Here is an 18,057-nt window from a genome sequence, read left to right on the forward strand (position 1 = left end):
ATTGAGGATGGCGTAAGTCTTGGGATTTTACAAATGTAGTAAAATATAGAATCTACCTAGAAAGAGATTCCACCTTGATTTTCTTTTTTTTTTTTTTAAGATTTTTTTATTTATTTGAGAGAGAGGGAGAGAGATCCAGGGGGTGGGGGTGGGGAAGGAGGGGCAGACAGAGGGGGAGAGACAGAGAATCCCAAGTAGACTTTCCGCTGAGCATGGAGCCCAATGAAGGGCTCCATCTCACAACCCCAAGATCATGACCTGAGCCGAAATCAAGAGTCGGACACTCAACAAAGTGCCCCTTGATTTTCCAATTAGCTTAACGGAACGGGTAAACGTGATCAGTCACAATTAGTTTTACAACCTCAAACTACTTTGGGGATAATTTCTGCTCTTATAGTTGGAATAAATAAACATAAAACAGGGAGGGGGGAAGATTGAAAGAAGTGGTAATGGAGAATTGGAAAAGAATTTTTATTCTAATTCCTTTTTTCCGTCACCCCAAGAACACATCAATAAGCAAACAAGTGTCTTAGCGCTGGCTAAAGTAGTAAAGTACTCTGCTGGTTGATTTCTTCCCCTGCACTGAGGGCAGATGCTATGCTGAACAGGTGACATAAAGAGATAAACCTACTCTGTTCCCTAGATCAGGCATGAGACCCTCTGAAGCACAGAACTTATCGTGTCTATGTTGCTCCTACACAAGACCACCTTCTGCATAAAGGTGACCCAATACACTCTGTTTAGAGTGGCTTCCTTGTCCTTGGTCAGATGAAAGAGCTTGTTAAATATGGAAGCCCTGCACTGACCACATGAACTGACAGTGCCATATTTACTTTATTCATCAGCAGTGGTGCTGGGGCCACCTTCATTTAGCAATGGCAGTACCACCAGGAGCAACATGGTTCATTAGGAAGCCACCAGCTTCTGGTAGGAGTTATGAGGTCTTTTGTCTTCCAGGGAGCTAGAGTTTTGACTGCAATTGACTGTGAAGCAGGACTGATCCTCTGGGTATTAGTATGTATCTTGATGACTTCTTGGAATGATGCTAGGGTGCTGATAGGGGGTAGGAAGAATATTCTCAGATGGGGCTTGCTTCATTGGTTTGGAATATTGCAGGTGACGTTACCTGGGACAAACAAAATGACGCTATGAGTAAACAATCAGACAAATCCAGAATGGGGTACAAGAACCCTCCTAGCCTTGGTCTCTTCAAAAAGTTAAGTCTATTGGGGAAAAAGGGGAGGGGACTGTCCCAGTTCAAAAGATACGAAAGAAAAATGATATTCAAATGTAATACACGAACCTTGGGTGGAATCATGGTTGAAAAATTTTTTGAAGCTGTAAAAGATATTTTGTGGAGAATCATAGAGATTTAATATGTGCCGATATTAGATATTAGGTGACTTTTAAATTGTTCTGTTATTTATTCAGATATGATCATAGTAATATTGAGAATGTCCTTATTGTTAGGAGATGCATACCTGAGTGTTTAAGGACAGAGTGTCATGAGGTCTGCAAATGGTTCAGCAAACAAACAAACAAAAAAACCAAACTAATACTGTACACATATTTATCCATGAAAAGAGAGAGCAAATATAACAAAATGTTAAATCTGGAAATGGTTTTTGTACTTTCCTTTAAATTTTGAAATTCTCATAGTAAAATGTTGGAAGGTGGGATGAGATGTTGACCTTTATCCTCCAAACTAAGAAAGCAGGACATTTCAGTAATTTATTTACTCAAAAAGATCTTTTGAATGCCTACTGTGTGCTAAGCACTGTATTAAGCTTGGGTATATACTGGTGAAAAATAGTAATGGTCTCTTTCACGGAAGCTATGCTATACCAGCCTATCTCTCCTTTAAGACTGAAGGACTTACTCTCCCAGCTTCTGAGAAGGTGATGCACTGACCTCTTCAGTCATTTTCTTAACTAAAGAATGCTACCTTACCCAAGGTCATGCCCCTTCCAGGAGCAGCTTGCAAGAAATGACTGATCAATGTGGGATTGTTAAGACCAGACTCCCTTACCTCAGTAAGGGACAATTCTAAAGAATCATCCCAGCTTCAGAACTTCCCACAGGGTTGGCTGAGCCCTGGTTGTGACCGTACTGAAGCCTATTTTCTTTCTGCCCAATCTTGCTTCCATCCCTTTCCTCCACAGATTCTGAGAGCATCTACCATTGAAGAGGCATTAAACACCCAAGTAGAATGACTCAGCCAGTTAGTGCCAAACAGCTTTTCCATCAGCCACCCCAGTACTGGCACAGTGGATTCATGAACAGAGAAGACATGGTAACAAGGAGGAAAGCTATACATGGGCCCACAAGCATGATCTCCCACTCACCAACACTAATTTAACTATTCCCGTGGCCACATGATCAACCTGCCGGCAACAGGAATCATTGCTGAGACTCAGTACTGCACTATCCCTTGAAGATACCAAAGAGCTCCTTGGTGAAAAGGCAACCATATTGGACTCCTCCCACCCTGGATGAGGCAGTCACTCATTTCAACATGAATAGACTCATATTCTATGGGTTTGCCTTTCCTGCCTGCTGAACCTCAGCCAACATGACTGTCCAAGGGCTTATATTGTATTTGATCCACCATTATGGCATCCCATATATCATTGTATCCAATCAAGGAACCCATTACATAGCAGAGGGATATAGCAGTGGGCATATGACCATGGAATCGACTTTGGACCCGTCACATGGCATACCGCCCAGAAAGATTGGCTGAAGTACCAGCTTGGAGATGATACCCGTGAGGATAAAGTGCTACTCTCCAGGACGCAGTCATGCTCTGAATCAATCACCATTGTATGATGCTGTATCCCCCACAGGAGAATACCTGGAAGTGTGATCAAAGGTGTGGAAGCAGGAGCATCCCTATGTACCATCAATCCCAATGACCCACTTGGGGAATTTCTGTTTTTCATCCTCACAAGCATAACCACAGGTTTAAAGGTCTTAGTTTCCAAAGGGGAAACATTTTTACCAGGAAACACAGCAAGAGTCTTCAATGAACTTTAAACTATACCACCACCCAGCATTTTGGGCCCTTCATGCCAAAGACCAGCAGGCAAGACAAAGATCCTCATGGGGGTAGTTGACTCTTATTATCAAGAGACAGTAGAGCTATGATTACACAGTGGAGACAGGGAGGCATATGTTTGGCATCCCGGTATTCAACTAGGACATCTTTCAGTACTTGTGCAATTTTGATGGCAAATGGACAAGAGCAGCAGGGGCAGCCCGAGAAGGACATGATAAACAGGAACTGGAACTCATCAGTTTTAAGAATCTGTCACTCCACGAGGTAAGTCACCTAAACCTTCAGAGGTGCTAATCAACAGTGAAGAGAATCTAGAATGGACCACAGAAGAGAGAGAGGATGAGTATTGGTTGCAGCCTAATGCCAACTACAACAGCAGGGGGATGTAGTTCACGCTACTAACCTTCCTTCCAGGGAACAGGCCCGCCCGGAGTTCTGCAAGAAGCTACATCCAGAACTCATGTGAGGAAAACACATCTGCACAAGGCATGGACCATCTGGGTACTCTACTGCCCTGTCCAGACCAGAGCTGTCAGCCCTCTGAGGAAGCGCTTCGGCTGAAGAGAATTGTTTTGCCCAAAGTCAGGGCCCTTTCTGGGGTCCACTGCCTGATGGATGCTCCATCTTGCTTTCTTTTGTTCAACAGGGGTTGATAGAGTACTCCCTAATAACTTCCTACGTGCTAATCTCCATCTCAGAGTCGACTTGTATGTGACAGTCTCCCTTGTACAATGACAAGTGTGGAGGAGAAGACAAACAGGTGAATGTGTTTGTTATTTGTACTCTGAAGGAAATAAACAAGATGCAGTGATAGCAAATAACATGGAAGTTGTACTTGGGGAGGAGGTGGCATTTAAACCAGGAACCATAAAATAGACTGAATTCGGCCATGTGAGGAGCAGGTAGGAGAGTATGTTTCAGAAAGAGAGATTCTTGGATGAAGGCTCTTCCCAAAGAGCTTGGCATGTTGAAGTACCACTTAGAGCTTTGCAGGCTTTTAAAGGATTTTATTTCAAATGCAATAGGAGGCCTTTAAAGGATTTTTTAGGAGAGAGTAAAATGCTATGGTTTACATTTTTAAAAATTCTCTCTGATACACTGCAGAGAAGAGGTTGGATGGGAGTTAAGGAGGTTATTACAACATCAAGAAACATGACCCAAAGTTTGCCCTTTTCCTCCAAACCATGTTCCAGGTGCCCAACACCCTAGAATTCCCAGCCCAGACAGCACCAGCCCACTTTCAGGACCTTAGTGGGCCTCTTCCTATGTCCAACCCCTAAGAACAGACTGCACACCCTTAAGGCCATGGGGTGTCCGGGGAGAGGCTGTTTGTAGGCTTGGAAATGGAGTGTCCACAGGCATGTGTGTGAAGCTTCTTTCGGTGCGGGATGGAGCCAGGATTGGGAAACAAGGAGGGTGAGCTGGGAGGCAGGGGCCGGGGTGGGGATCTCTCCCCATCCCCCCAAGGATTCCAAGAATTCTAAATTCAAGGTTTGGTCTAAATCCAGGTCCTTAAAAAGCTGTATTTGTCAAGATAGGAGGATAGAACATATTTTATTTAACAAGTTGTTAGCTTGTTTTGGAACTTAAAATTTTTTATACACATTGTATGCGGGCCTCCATTTGTAATTTTGCTCCGGGTTCTGTGAATGTTTGGGATGAGGCTGAAAGTCATAGTACCTACAAAGACCCATATGTAGACAAAGCTGGCTTCTTGTCACAAGTGTAGATGCCAGAGGATAATGGAACAATATCCTCAAAAGGGTGGAGGAAAATATCTGTTAATCTAGAATTCTCTATCCAGTGAAACTAGCATTCAAAGGTGAGGATAAAGACATTTTCAAACCATGACTAAGAGAATTTCCCACTCACAGACCCAGAAGGTAGAAAAATAAACCTGGAAGAAAAGATCAGAATGCAGGAATCAATGATGAGCAAAGAAATTAATAGAACATTGGTATATCTAAGTAAACACTGATTATAGAAAATTACCAAATTTAGACAATAAACACAGGATGAAACTAGCGATCAAATTGAAGGTGAAAGGCAAGTCAGAGTTAAAACATTCTACAGTCCTTCTGATGTTGAATATAAAATATGAAACATTTTCAGCTATAACTTTTAATATTTTTAAGGTAAACATCTTAAGCAAATATGCAAACAGAAAGAAATTTAAAAAGTAAATAGTTAGGGGGCGCCTGGGTGGCTCAGTCTGCCTTCTGCTCAGGTCATGGTCCCTGGGTCCTGGGATTGAGCCCCACATTGGGCTCCCTGCTCAGCGGGAAGCCTACTTCTCCCTCTCCCACTCCCCCTGCTTGTGTTCCCTCTCTCGCTGTGTCTCTCTCTGTCAAATAAATAAATAAAATCTTTAAAAAAAAAAAGAAAAAAAAGTAAATAGTTAGGAGGGTGCCTGGTGATCTCAGCTCAGGTCTTGATCTCAGGGTCATGAGTTCAAGCCCCATGTTGGGCTCCATGCTGGGCGTGGAGCCTACTTAAAAAAATTTTTTTTTTAATATTTTATTTATTTATTTGTCAGAGAGAGAGAGCACAAGCAAGGGAAGTGGCAGGCAGAGGGAGAAGCAGGCTCCTTGCTAAGCAAGGAGCCCGATGTGGGACTCGATCCCAGGACCCTGGGATCATGACCCGAGCCGAAGGCAGACGCTTAACTGACTGAGCCACCCAAGCATCCCCCCAACAAAAAAAATTTTTTTCTTAAAAACAGGATGCAGGACCAAAAAAAAAATGAAAATAAGTTTAGCTAATAATACATATAAAATTGTCCTCATTTCAGTATGGAACATCAGGCACTAATTTATTCTTTGTAAATTTCCTCTAACCCAAACCACTGACCATTGAAATACCACCTTTCCCACTATTGTCCCCCAACTATAAATTATTATTTATCTCTGAAGAAAACTTTATGAGAGCTATTCTTCTTTATTCTCATAAAACTCTTTGAAAGATAGATATTAAAATGTGATAGGAAATCTCATAAACCTGGAGCTTTCAAACCAATGAGTTGATTATCAATAATTGTTTGCACAGACTCTATTTTCTGTAGGCAATGGAAAATCAAAAAAGCGTGGTCCCTGTCACCAAATAGCTTGCCGTCTGATTAGGAAGAAGCAAGCTATATAAACCCACCTGAAAATAAACTCTAGCACAGAAGACAGCAAATGGTAAGAGCCTTGGATTGTATAAATGTTACAGTTCAGGGGCGCATGAGTGCCTCAGTCCTTTAAGCATCCAACTCTTGAGTTTGGCTCAGATCATGATCTCAGGGTCCTGAGATTGAGCCCAACTCCATGCTCAGCAAGGAGTCTGCTTAAGATTCTCTCTCTCTCTCTCCCTCTGCCCCTCTCCTACCCCATGCTTGTACTTGCTCTCTCTCTCAAATAAATAAATAAATCTTTCTTAAAATTTGACAGTTGAGTGCAAGTGGGATCCCTTCCAACCAGGATATCCTGGAAGGCTTTGACTGAATACGTGAAATTTGATCTGGGTTTTAAGTGAGAAAACTGAGAATAGGCATTAATAAAAGCACCAAAGGTGCACCTGGCAGGCTAGCTGGTAGAGCGTGCAACCCTTGATCTTGTGTTTGTGAGTTTGAGCCCCACGTTGGGTGTGGCGATCACCTAAAAATAAAATCTTAAAAATACAAAAATAAATAAAAGCACTAAAAATCAAAAAGTGTTGGAGCCAAGAAAGAAGACATTTTTAAGAAAAAAGGGTAAGCATTGCGTGAAATACTGAGAGAAATAATTGAATCATAACACTAATGTCATCACAAGAAAGAAAAATTTTAAATATTATTTTAAAGATGGTACCAACATGAATTTTTTATTTGATTTTCTTTCTTTTACATTCTGTTAATTTTTTCCAAAAAAGTAGCAAATATAAATACAAAATATTGATCATGACTTTCTCCAAATTCCATACACGAATAGCTCAGCTTTTTACTGCTTCCCCACACAACTTTATTTGCTAGACTTTCTCCAGGTTAAAAAAAAAAACCAGATCTCGTATACTGCAGAAGAATCTCCATATATTGCTGTTTGAAGTTCAGAGTTTTAGGCTCTTGGTTTGTATTTATTTAATTTTATTTATTTATTTATTTATTTGAGAGAGAGAGCATGAGTGGGGGGGAGGAGCAGAGGGAGAGGGAGAAGCAAGATCCCTGCTGAGCAGGGAGCCCGATGCGGGGCTCGATCCCAGGACCCTGAGATCATGACCTGAGCCAAAGGCAGACACTTAACTGACTGAGCCACCCAGGTGCCCCATATTTATTTACTTAAAAAATATTTTATTTATTTATTTATGAGAGAGAGAGAGAGGAGCAGAGGGAGAGGGACAAGCAGACTCCATGGGTCTTGATTCTACGACCCTGAGATCATGACCTGAGCCAAAACCAAGAGTGGAACATTCAACCGACTGAGCCACCGAGGCACCTCCTGGTTTATATTTAGAGTCATGATTTTAACATCTAACATTTATTAAGTGGGTATTGTGTCAGGTATCGTACTAAGGACTCTACATGCGATTTTAGTTAATGCTATCTGTCATAATAGATAAGCCCCAGAACCTCAGTGTCTTAACAAAATAGAAGTTTATTTCTCACTCATGGAACATCCAAAATGATGATTCCTCACAGGCACAAAGCTCTCCTCCAAGACGTGATTCGAGGACCAAGTTTTCTTCCATGTTGTGGTTCTGCCATCTTTAATAAGTGGCTTCCATGAGAAACCTGCAGAAGCGGAAAGAGCGAGGAGGATCACAGTGGGAGATAGGGGACTCCATCCCAGGACCCTGGGATCATGACCCGAGCTGAAGGCAGATACTTAACCGACTGAGCCACCCAGGCATCCCTGAACATACGATCTTGACAAACTACTAACTTATGTCATCTTTTCTAAACATTACCTTCCTAAAATATGTGGCTTAAGGTAGTTAAATCCAAGCGTTAATATGTGTTTCTCATAAGTTTGTTCCCCCCGCCCCCACCCCCGTTTCTATTTTTGGTTCTTTTGGTCCTGAAGAGGGAGCACAACAGAGTAAGCCTGCCACCGTGTGGCGTGGGCCCAAACCTAGAGTCTGTTAAATGTCTTCTTCCCTTTTACTTTGCTTCTAGTTTATTTACTAACCAACCTAGATGTGATGCTGCCTGATAAGAAATTCACACCAAATTTAAATTATATAGGTTTTTAAAAAAATTTCAAGATGCATTCCTTCATCCAATTCTAAAATTATTGCAATATTTCCAAACCTGTTACGGGGTGACCAACTTTTAAGATGTGGCCCAGGTACATTTGCCGGAGGATTACTTCAGTGCTTCACAAACAAGGGAACAAACTCAGCAATTAGTAGGATTTATCTCCGTCCACTCAAAAGTTAATCAGTGAGCCAGATGAGAAGGCAGATTTCCCAATTGTGCAATAGGAACGTAAGGGCTATTCAAATATGAATAAAACAGCCATATGAAAATGGAGTCAGAATTTATATAGGGTTCAACATTTCCTAGAGTTTTAACATTACATAAACTTACTATGTTATAACATGCCAGGCAGATATTTCCTGGTCCTTCCCTGGATTTAGCAAAACAGGAATAACATCTAAAATTGTTTAAAAGGCAATAGATCTAGCAGGTAGCTAAATGGAAATCTGGTATTTCTGCTTATTCTAACACTTGGTTACAAATGATGCAATTTTTAAATGTCTCTCCTTTTCTTCAGTCCTATTATTTTTTTTTCCTACCACTGCAAACTCTGAAATACCCATTTCACATATAACTAGGGAAAGCAATTAAAAGGAATAGAAGTTTTTTTTTTAATGTTTGAGAATAAATTAAAAGCCCTTAGAATCCTTTTTTTCTTTCTTTTTTCTGCTTCCCTCTTTTGGATGGAAGGTTCATGAGGATAAGCTCATACACTGGTGTGTAAATGTATCATTCCCATCTAATGAGTTCATTGAGATGGGAACATTCATTTACTCCTATGATTATGTCAGTATCTCTCTAGGGGAAAAAGGAGGTGCCAATGGAAATCCAAGCTCCTTTACACTTCAGATTTCTCCTCACCTCTTCACCTCCCCCAGCCTCCTCATCTTTCCCAAGCATGGGTATATACCAAGGTGAAGAACACCACTTTGGCTGTATTTTTTAGAGGCCAAAAGTATACACATAATCATTCTATATTGTGTAAATATCTATTCTTTGGGGGAGTTCTCTGCCTTCCCTCTAGAGCAGCCATCGATCTCCTTCTTATCACTACAGCCAGCTAAAATTGGTGCAGGGGACGCTGGAAATTTCTCCCACAGATGACCTAAATCAGCTTAGAGATTGAGGCATATATTCTAGTTCTTGTCATTTTTCTCTTTGGCCTAAATGTTCCAGATCGGCCCTTATCAATGAAGTGATAAATGTGGGCTTAGGAACAAGGCCACTCAGGTTGGTTGGTTTGTTTAGAGACAGAGAAACAGCACAGGCAGTTGGAGGGGCAGAGGGAGAGGGAGAAGCAGACTCCGTGCTGAGCAGGGAGCCAGATGCGGGACTCGATCCCAGGACACTGGGATCATGACCTGAGCCGAAGGCAGTCGCTTAACCGACTGAGCCACCCAGGTGCCCCCACCTTAGTTTTGCTTAAAGAGTTCACCATGTAGTCTAATTTAATCTAGCTCAGCAGGATTCTATAGTGGGATTTGAAGTTTTCTTGAAATTAAATGTGTTGTTTAGCTCACCATTGTTGACATTCCCTATTCATACTCCTTTGTGTGAAAAATAAATGTACAGTTTCTATAAGAAAATGTTCACGTTTTAAAAAACAAACCACTCTTTTCTCTATGAATCTCTTTGCTGTATGTGCTAGGTATTGCCAGAAACTATCAGTCAAATAACAATTCACAAAGAATACTGTCTCACTGATGTTGTAAAATATGCCAAAGCTTTAATATCCAAAGTTTAGAATCTAAATAGTATTTGGTATTGTGTAGTAAATTTCACCCGTGTGGCCAGATTTCACAAATCTGGCAATATAAGTTTACCCTTAAAAACTACTCTTCACGAACATTACTCAGCCATAAAAGAAAATGAGATCTTACCATTTAAGACAACATGGATGGATCTAGAGAATATTTCCCTAAGTGAAATACGTAAGACAGAGAAAGATAAATACCATATGATTTTACTTATACGTAGAATTTAAGAGACAAAATAAATGAACAAAGAAAAAGCAGACTCTTAAATTCAGAGAACAAACTTAGAGGTAGTTGCCAGAGGGGAGATCGGTGGAGGGATGGGTAAAATAGATAAAAAGGATTAAAAGGTACAAACTTTTAAAAATAAGTATGTCATGGAGATGAAAAGTACAGCATGAAGAATATAACCAATAATATTGTAATAATGTTGTATGGTGACTACACTATTCATGGTGAGCAGCGAGTTGTGTACAGAAGTGTCAAATCACTATGTTATACACCTTAAACTAATATAACATTGTATGTCAAAACACTTAAAAAAAAAGAAAAGAGAACCTATTCTCCATGAATTTTACTACTTGTCTGTGAGAAAAACAAATGACAACTGCTGTTTCTATTTCTTCATGATCTAATCAGAGAGGTCCTCAAATTTATAAAGGATATTTATCCAAAACCTACAGAAATATTATACTTATTGACAACTTTAGAAGCATTACCACTAAAGACAGCATGGATTTTTTTTTTTTAATGGCCACATATTCTTTGGTCACCCTCCCACTGAGAGATGGAGTCTAGGTGTCCTCCTTTGGAATCTAAGTGGGCTTAAAATTTGCTTGTAACCAATAAAATGCAGCAGGAGTGGCCCTTTGAGGCTGGGTCAGAGAAGTTAATGCAGGGCGCCTGGGTGGCTCAGTTGGTTAAGCGACTGCCTTAGGCTCAGGTCATGATCCTGGGGTCCTGGGATCGAGCCCTGCGTTGGGCTGCCTGCTCAGTGGAGAGCCTGCTTCTCCCTCTCCCACTCCCCCTGCTTGTGTTCCCTTTCTTGCTGTCTCTCTCTCTCTGTCCATTAAATAAATAAGTAAGTAAGTAAGTAAGTAAATAGAAAAGTTGATGCAACTTCCCACTGGTTTACTGCAACACTTGCTCTTAGAGCAAATAGAGTAACGCAATGTGATATATAAAAGCATCCAAACTCATAACTATGTGTCAGTATGTGAATTCGTGTACAATAAAGGTGATATTTCTTTGTTTCTTTTCTTTTTTTTTTTTTTTAGAGGGAGGGAGGGGGGACGGGCAGAGAGGGAGAGAATCCTCAGTGCAGAGCCTGACACGGGGCTCAATCTCACAACCCCGAGATCATGACCAGAGCCAAAATCAAGAGTCAGATGCTTAACTGACTGAGCCACCCAGGCGCCCCAATAAAGGTGATATTTCAAGTTAGCCAAGAAAAAAGATAGCTTATTCAACAAATAGTATTCATCTAAGCTATTGGTTTTCTTGGCATAAGACTGCCCATAATATCTTCCTTGTCAGTTTTTTTTTTTTTTTTTTGGTCTAAAATTGATAGTGATGTCCCTTTTTTATTCTTCATGATTTTCTTTTCTTCTTAATCAGCCTTATCAGCAGTTAGTTGATTTTATTAATTTTTTCAAAGAATCTTTTGTCTGTATCCATTTCCTCCATTTTTTCTATTGATTTTCATTCTTATTTTGATTATTTTATTTCTTATTTTGCATTTAGTTTGCTTTTCTTTTTTTCTCTCAGGTAATTGATTTTACATCTTTCTTCTTTTGTAATATAAGCATTTAAGTGTATAAATTTCCCAGTGGTTTTGCTGTAACTCACAAATTTTGGTATGTTGTATTTTCACTTTTATTCAGCTCAAAATAATTTCTAATTTCCATTGCAATTTCTTCTTTGACTTTTGGGCTATTTAGAAGTAGGTTATTCAATTTCCAAAAATTTGGGGGTTTTCCAGGTATCTTTCCAGTATTTATTCCTACCTTAATTCCACTTTGGTCACACAAAAGAATATATTGTGTGATTTCAATTCTTTTGTAATTATTGAGACTTGTAGCCCACCCTGTGATCTATGTTGGTGAATGTTCTGTGCTCCTTCATCTCTTCCCAGTGTACTCATGGCACACAATGATCTAATAGCATTCTGTCCCAAGATGGTAAATAGGATTTAGGTAGAAGCAGGCTGGCAGGCTCCATGCTGGGAAACAGACTCTATGTTACCTTGAAGGAGGCAGACTTCAGTAACTCAGAAAATAGAACATGAACCCTCTGGTTGTTACCACATGTCCTCTACTTTGGGGTCTCCTATAGCCATTCTCCCTGGTTCCATGGAAACTCAGAGAGATTCGGAGAACAAAAAAAGAGCTGTTGGCGGCGGGGCAGAGATATCATAGATGCAATGAACAAAATGGAAGGACTGAAAGATAATGTTGAAGAAATCTCCCAGAAAGTAGAGTGAAAAGGTAAAGGTATGAGATGGGAAAGAAAAAAATATATATATTTTAAAGATTTTATTTATTTGTTTATTTATTTATTTATTTATTTATTTACTTACTTACTTACTTATTTAGAGGGAGAGAGGGGCGCCTGGGTGGCTCAGTCAGCTGGGCATCTGTCTTCAGCTCGGATCATGATCCCAAGGCTCTGGGATGGAGCTCCACAGTGGGCTCCCTGCTCAGTGGAGAACCTGCTTCTCTCTCTCCCTCTGCCTCTTCCCCTGCTTGTGCTCTCCAGCTCTCTCTCTCTCTGTCAAATGAATAATAATATAAAATCTTAAAAAAAAAAAAAAAGAGAGAGAGGGAGAGAGATTGGTGGGGAGGGGCAGAGGCAGAGGGAGAGAGAGAGAATCTCAAGCAGACTCCCTACTGAGCGTGGAGCCCGATGCAGGGCTCAAGCTCACAACCCTGAGATCATGGCCTGAGCCAAAATGAAGAGTCGGACGCTTAACTGACTGAGCCACCCAGGCACCCCAGAAACTAATTTTTTTAAATTAAAGAATAAGTCAAAGTTCAGCAACCAAATAATAGGAATTCCAAAAAGAAGGAACATAAAAATTGGAGGGGAAATTTCAAGATGTCCCAAAATTGAAAGTAACTTACTTCTAGCAGTAAGAGGCAGAGGAAAGGGCCCGCTAAGTTTCTAGCATAATGGATGAAAATAGGCTCATACCAAGTAAAAAGGCTTTAAAACCTTTTGGTTTAAAAATCTTTTTAACATCTCTTTCATACAAAACAAAACAAAACAAAATTAAAAATTATAATAAAAGGAAAGAATAAAAAAGTAAGAAAAGGGAAAAAATTAAAAGCACACAAACTTTCACAACATGACAATTTAGTTGAAATTTCAGAATTCTTGGAACACAGTGAAGAGTGAAGAGTTTATAAGCTTCCAGAGAGAATACAAGTCACAAACGATGGATCAAGAGCCAATCTGGTTTTAGAGTCTCAACAGCAGCAGTGGAAGCCACAACACAATGAAGCAACGCCTTCTAAGTCCCGAAGGGAAGTGATTTCCATCCTAGAATCTCATATCCAGACAACTATTAATAAATCGTTAGAGTTAAAAAAAAAAAAGACATTTTCAGAGATTCAAGGTCTAAAAACTTACCTCCCACGCATCTGAGAGGCTACTGAAGGTGTGTTCCACCAAAACAACCAAGCGAACCAAGAAAGGGGAAAATCTGGGACATAAAAGCAGAAGATCCAACATGGGACAGATGTCAAGGGAATCTCAAAGAAGATGTGCATATGATATAGAGAACAACTAGTTCAAGTTGAAGTAGTATGACTTAAGACATAGACACAATAAAGACTGTTATCACCAAACTATCTGCAGTCATTATATTCTCTTTACCTGGAAGAAAAAATTCCCAGGCAAGCCTGGCTCGAATTCTTATCTGTATTTGGCAGGCCTTGATCATGTGGTAACGAGTTTTCTCCTCTCCTCTCCATGCCCTACAGACAGGACCACCTGACCATACTCCCCTCACCCCAAGAAGTATTCGGATTTGCTCATTCCTGAGAGCTGAAAGTGGGCTTTGTTTTTGTTTTTTTTTAAAGATGTTATTTATTTATTTGTCAGAGAGAGAGCACAAGTAGGGGAAGTGGCAGGCAGATGGAGAAGCAGGCTGTCCACTGAGCAGGGAGCCCGATGCAGGACTTGATCCCAGACCCCTGGGATCATGACCTGAGCTGAAAGCAGACGCTTAACTGACTGAGCCACCCAGGTGCCCCTGAAAGTGGGCTTTGACGTAGAATATACAGAGCGGTCCATTCCTACTGGCCATGTTCCCACTGGATAGCCAGTACTGGGCCTGCTGGAAAGGCCTGCCTGCTGCCCCAACTATGGGAAGCCCTATGCTTCCTAAGACGCTTTCATGGCCTTGCACACTGACTGCCCCAGGACGGACTCTTGTAAAACTCCCAAGGAAGCCAAATTCAGACGATGACCCAGAGACACTCTTCAGTTTATCTCCATCTAATAACAGCAATGTTCCTTCTCAGTAAGATTTGTGCTTGCTTCTCAGTGTTTGTATTGATCACTTTTTACATGTATTTATCTAAAAAATAGTTGACAAAGTGATAGAAAATTGAGAATAAAAAAGAAAAAAAAACTAGGCTGGGGCAAATTACTTAATCTTTTGTAGCCTCAGTTTCTATATCTATAAAAGGGGACCAAAAAAGTCTTACCTCCCAAAGCTGTTGAGAGGAGTAACGAAACAAATGTAGACATGGTGTATGATACAGATTAGGGGCTCAATCGATGACTGCTATGTCTTTAAAATCTCAACTTAATAAGATAATTCCCTTAGTGTGGGAGTATGTGTGTGAGTGTGACTGTTGTAGCGTGTGTTTGTATATATACGAAGTGTAGTAAGGGTAAAGCAGGGACAAACCACACCAGCTAGGGTCATGGCAGATTCCGGAGAAGGCAACTTTTGAGTTCTTACAGAGAAAATGTGGAGTGTGACAAGTCGTAGGACGCCCAGAGGCCTGTGAGCTGTAGCGGAATCAGACATTTGGTAAACTGGAATATGGCTCTTATATATGCTTTTCATATTTTACTACAGAAAATTTCAAAGGTATGCAAAATGGAGAGACTAATATAATACACCCCTGTCTACCTGGCTTTGACAACTGTCAATTCAGGGCCAATCTTGTTATATTATATCCCGAGCTACTACTTCTCCATTGCTAGATTATTTATAAGCAAATCTCAGAATCATGTAATTTCATCTATGAATATTTTAGCATTATGCTTCTTGTATTTTCTTGTGGCCTTCTCATTATTTAATAAAATCTTAAAAAAAAACAAAACGGTAAGTGCATCTGATTTAGTATATATACTAATGTGGAAAGATCTCATAAACGTTCAATGTGATAAGCTACAGACATCACAATTACGTTTAAAAGACGCAAACAAAAAACAAACAGTAAAATAGATGTGTGTGCTTCAAAACATATAAGTATATATAGAAAGATCACTGCACAAATGTGCATCAAACTACTAATCCTGATAACCTCAGAGGAGGGGAGTAGTGATTTAAAGGGTGAACTCAGGTCACCTGGGTGGCTCAGTCGATTAAGCATCTGACTCTTGATTTTGGCTCAGGTCATAAGGCCATGGTGATGAGATTGAGCCCTGTCTTGGGCTCTATGCTCAGCTCAGAGTCTGCTTGAGATTCTCTCTCTCCCTCTCCCTCTGCCCTTCCCCCACTCACTCTCACTCTTTCTCTCTAAAATAAATAAATAAAATATTTTTTTTAAAAAAGAGTGAACTTAAGGGGCACCTGGGTGGCTCAGTCAGTGAAGCATCTGACTCTTGATTCAGGCTCAGGTCATGATCTCAGGGTTGTGAGATCGAGCCCCGCGGTGGACTCTACTTTGGGCATGGAGCCTGCTTGGGATTCTCTCTCTGCCCATCCTCTCTCTCTCTCCTTCCCTCTCAAAAAAAAAAAAAAAAAGAGTGAACCTAAGAATTTTGTCCTGTAGGCATTTACATTGTTTGACACTCAAATGAGAGACAATATATTCATCATTACTTATGTAATTTTGTTTATAAAAAGAAGAGAATCGAAGCACTGAATGAAGCACTTTGCTGCCCAGAGTGACAGGAACTCATCTGGGAAACGTAAAGAAGTCTCAAGTGCAGATTTGAGTTTCTAGCTACGAAGTGACCTTCCAACTTCCTTCCTAATCAAGTTTTTTTTTTTTTTTTTTTCCACTGCCAACTAAAAATACACTACCCAGTTCAGGAGCCCTGGCTGACTGAATAGCAGCGGCTGCCAAGGCCCTACTTTGCATATTGAAACAACCTTGGAGGATAAACAGCAGCAGCTCGCGTCCCCGGCTCCTGCGGAGGCACGGCGGGAGCTCCTCACCCTTGCCTCCGCATCATCGTCCCCGCACATTTTCAGGAGACAGTCTCTGGCCACTGTTGGCTTTTCCCCCTTAGCGCCCAGAAACCTCCTGCAAATGCTGTTAAGAGCTTAGTCGGTAGTCAAAGCTTCGGTGCAGGGCTAACATCCTTCAGCTCTTTTTTGGCTCGCTGTTTCAGAAAGCACATCACCCACTGCTAGTTCCTTTTCCTCTTGTGTTTTTTGGTTTGTTCTGTTTTGTTTTTGAGAGAGAAAGAAAGAGATACTATTTCTGTTTGGAGGAGACAGAGCAAAGAGAGGCAGGCAAGGAAATCCGCTCCCCCCCACCCCCCCCACCCCCGCCCCGACTTTTCCAGGTTCCTCATTTGGTTATAAGGAGGTGGTGATAAAACAAAACAAAACAAAAAACCAAACCAAAACAAAAAAAGAGATGGTGTTACCAATAAAATGGAAACTAGAAATAGAAAAGTTCTGGAAAATGAGCTGTGCTGTAAATGTAAAACACAAGGCACTCAAAGTGGTAATAATTCTAAATACAATTTATAATGCAAAATAAAGACAGTTTAAGAGTCTGCAATATATTCTGTATCTAATTCTGATACACGATGTCCTAGTCTTCACATACAAGAATGATGCTGACTGCTGCCATTCATATGGCATGCAGATGCATTTTGAAGAGTTCCTTAAAAAAATCATGTGATCGGGGAGCCTGGGTGGCTCAGTCGGTTAAGCGTCTGCCTGTGGCTCAGGTCATGATCTCAGGGTCCTGGGATGGAGCCCCTGCGGCAGGCTCCTTGCTCAGCAGGGAGCCTGCTTCTCCCTCTCCCTCTGCTGCTCCCCCTGCTTGTGCTCGCTCTCTTTCTTCTCAAGGAAATGAATAAAATCTTAAAAAAAAAATTAAAAGTCATGTGATAGACTGTACAAAGCTATGCTTACAGCTGGTCAATAAAAATTGTCCTATAAGATATTGTCCTATAAGATATTCGAGCTGAACTAAACTTTACAGTACCTACTCCAACCTTTCTTCTCAAGTCAGTGGTTTCTTCAGCTCCTGTCCACCTCTCCCCCGTCCCCAGGGCTCACACAGAAGGAACCAGGATCAGAGTGATAGCAACACTGCCCCCTTGGCTCCCAGGCCCCAGACACACATTATCCTTGGCCTCTGTGTCCTTATCCTCTGTCCATCCCAATCCTCCTGCAAATCAAATCCTGGCAGGATCCCCATGGATTCATCAGCTGGACAGGACTGAGTCTCAGCTTGATCTGATTGCCCTGCCCCACAGATTAGACAGACAAGCCCTCCTCCAGACAGTTCTTTAATGCTTGGAGACTGCTCTGGGGTAATGACAAAGATTCTTTGCTCGGCTAAACTTTAGTCAGGCTCCCGAACCTTCTTCTAGGCTCATCTGTGCACTTCCTCATAAAATCCTGTTTTAGCAAGAACCCTGCTATGTGTTAACCAGAATGCCCTGCCCTTAATATCTAATCACCTCAATATCTGATCGAATTCCTCAGCCCCTACCTTCCCCCAGGTGACATCTGGTCACCTGGCCTGCCTTCAGCAAGAATCCTGTTAGAGGTCAGTTTAGCCAGAATCTCCCCTGACCCCTGATGTTCTCTCTCAGTACTTTTC

General features: G+C 41.0%; 1 long non-coding RNA gene across 1 annotated transcript in view; it reads right to left on the bottom strand.

Annotated features, from left to right (window-relative positions):
* Positions 1–7,647: 7,647 nt before the first annotated feature.
* The window catches only part of LOC144381581 (uncharacterized), a 29,977-nt gene continuing 19,567 nt past the window's right edge, over positions 7,648–18,057 (bottom strand). Inside the window, exons 5-6 of the long non-coding RNA XR_013446987.1 lie at positions 12,611–12,793; positions 7,648–7,802 (exon numbers count right to left, since the gene is read on the bottom strand). This is a non-coding gene — a long non-coding RNA (uncharacterized LOC144381581). The remainder of the gene's footprint in view (positions 7,803–12,610; positions 12,794–18,057) is intronic.

This window comes from Halichoerus grypus, chromosome 4 (genome assembly GCF_964656455.1).
Source record: "Halichoerus grypus chromosome 4, mHalGry1.hap1.1, whole genome shotgun sequence".
Lineage (NCBI taxonomy): Eukaryota > Metazoa > Chordata > Mammalia > Carnivora > Phocidae > Halichoerus > Halichoerus grypus.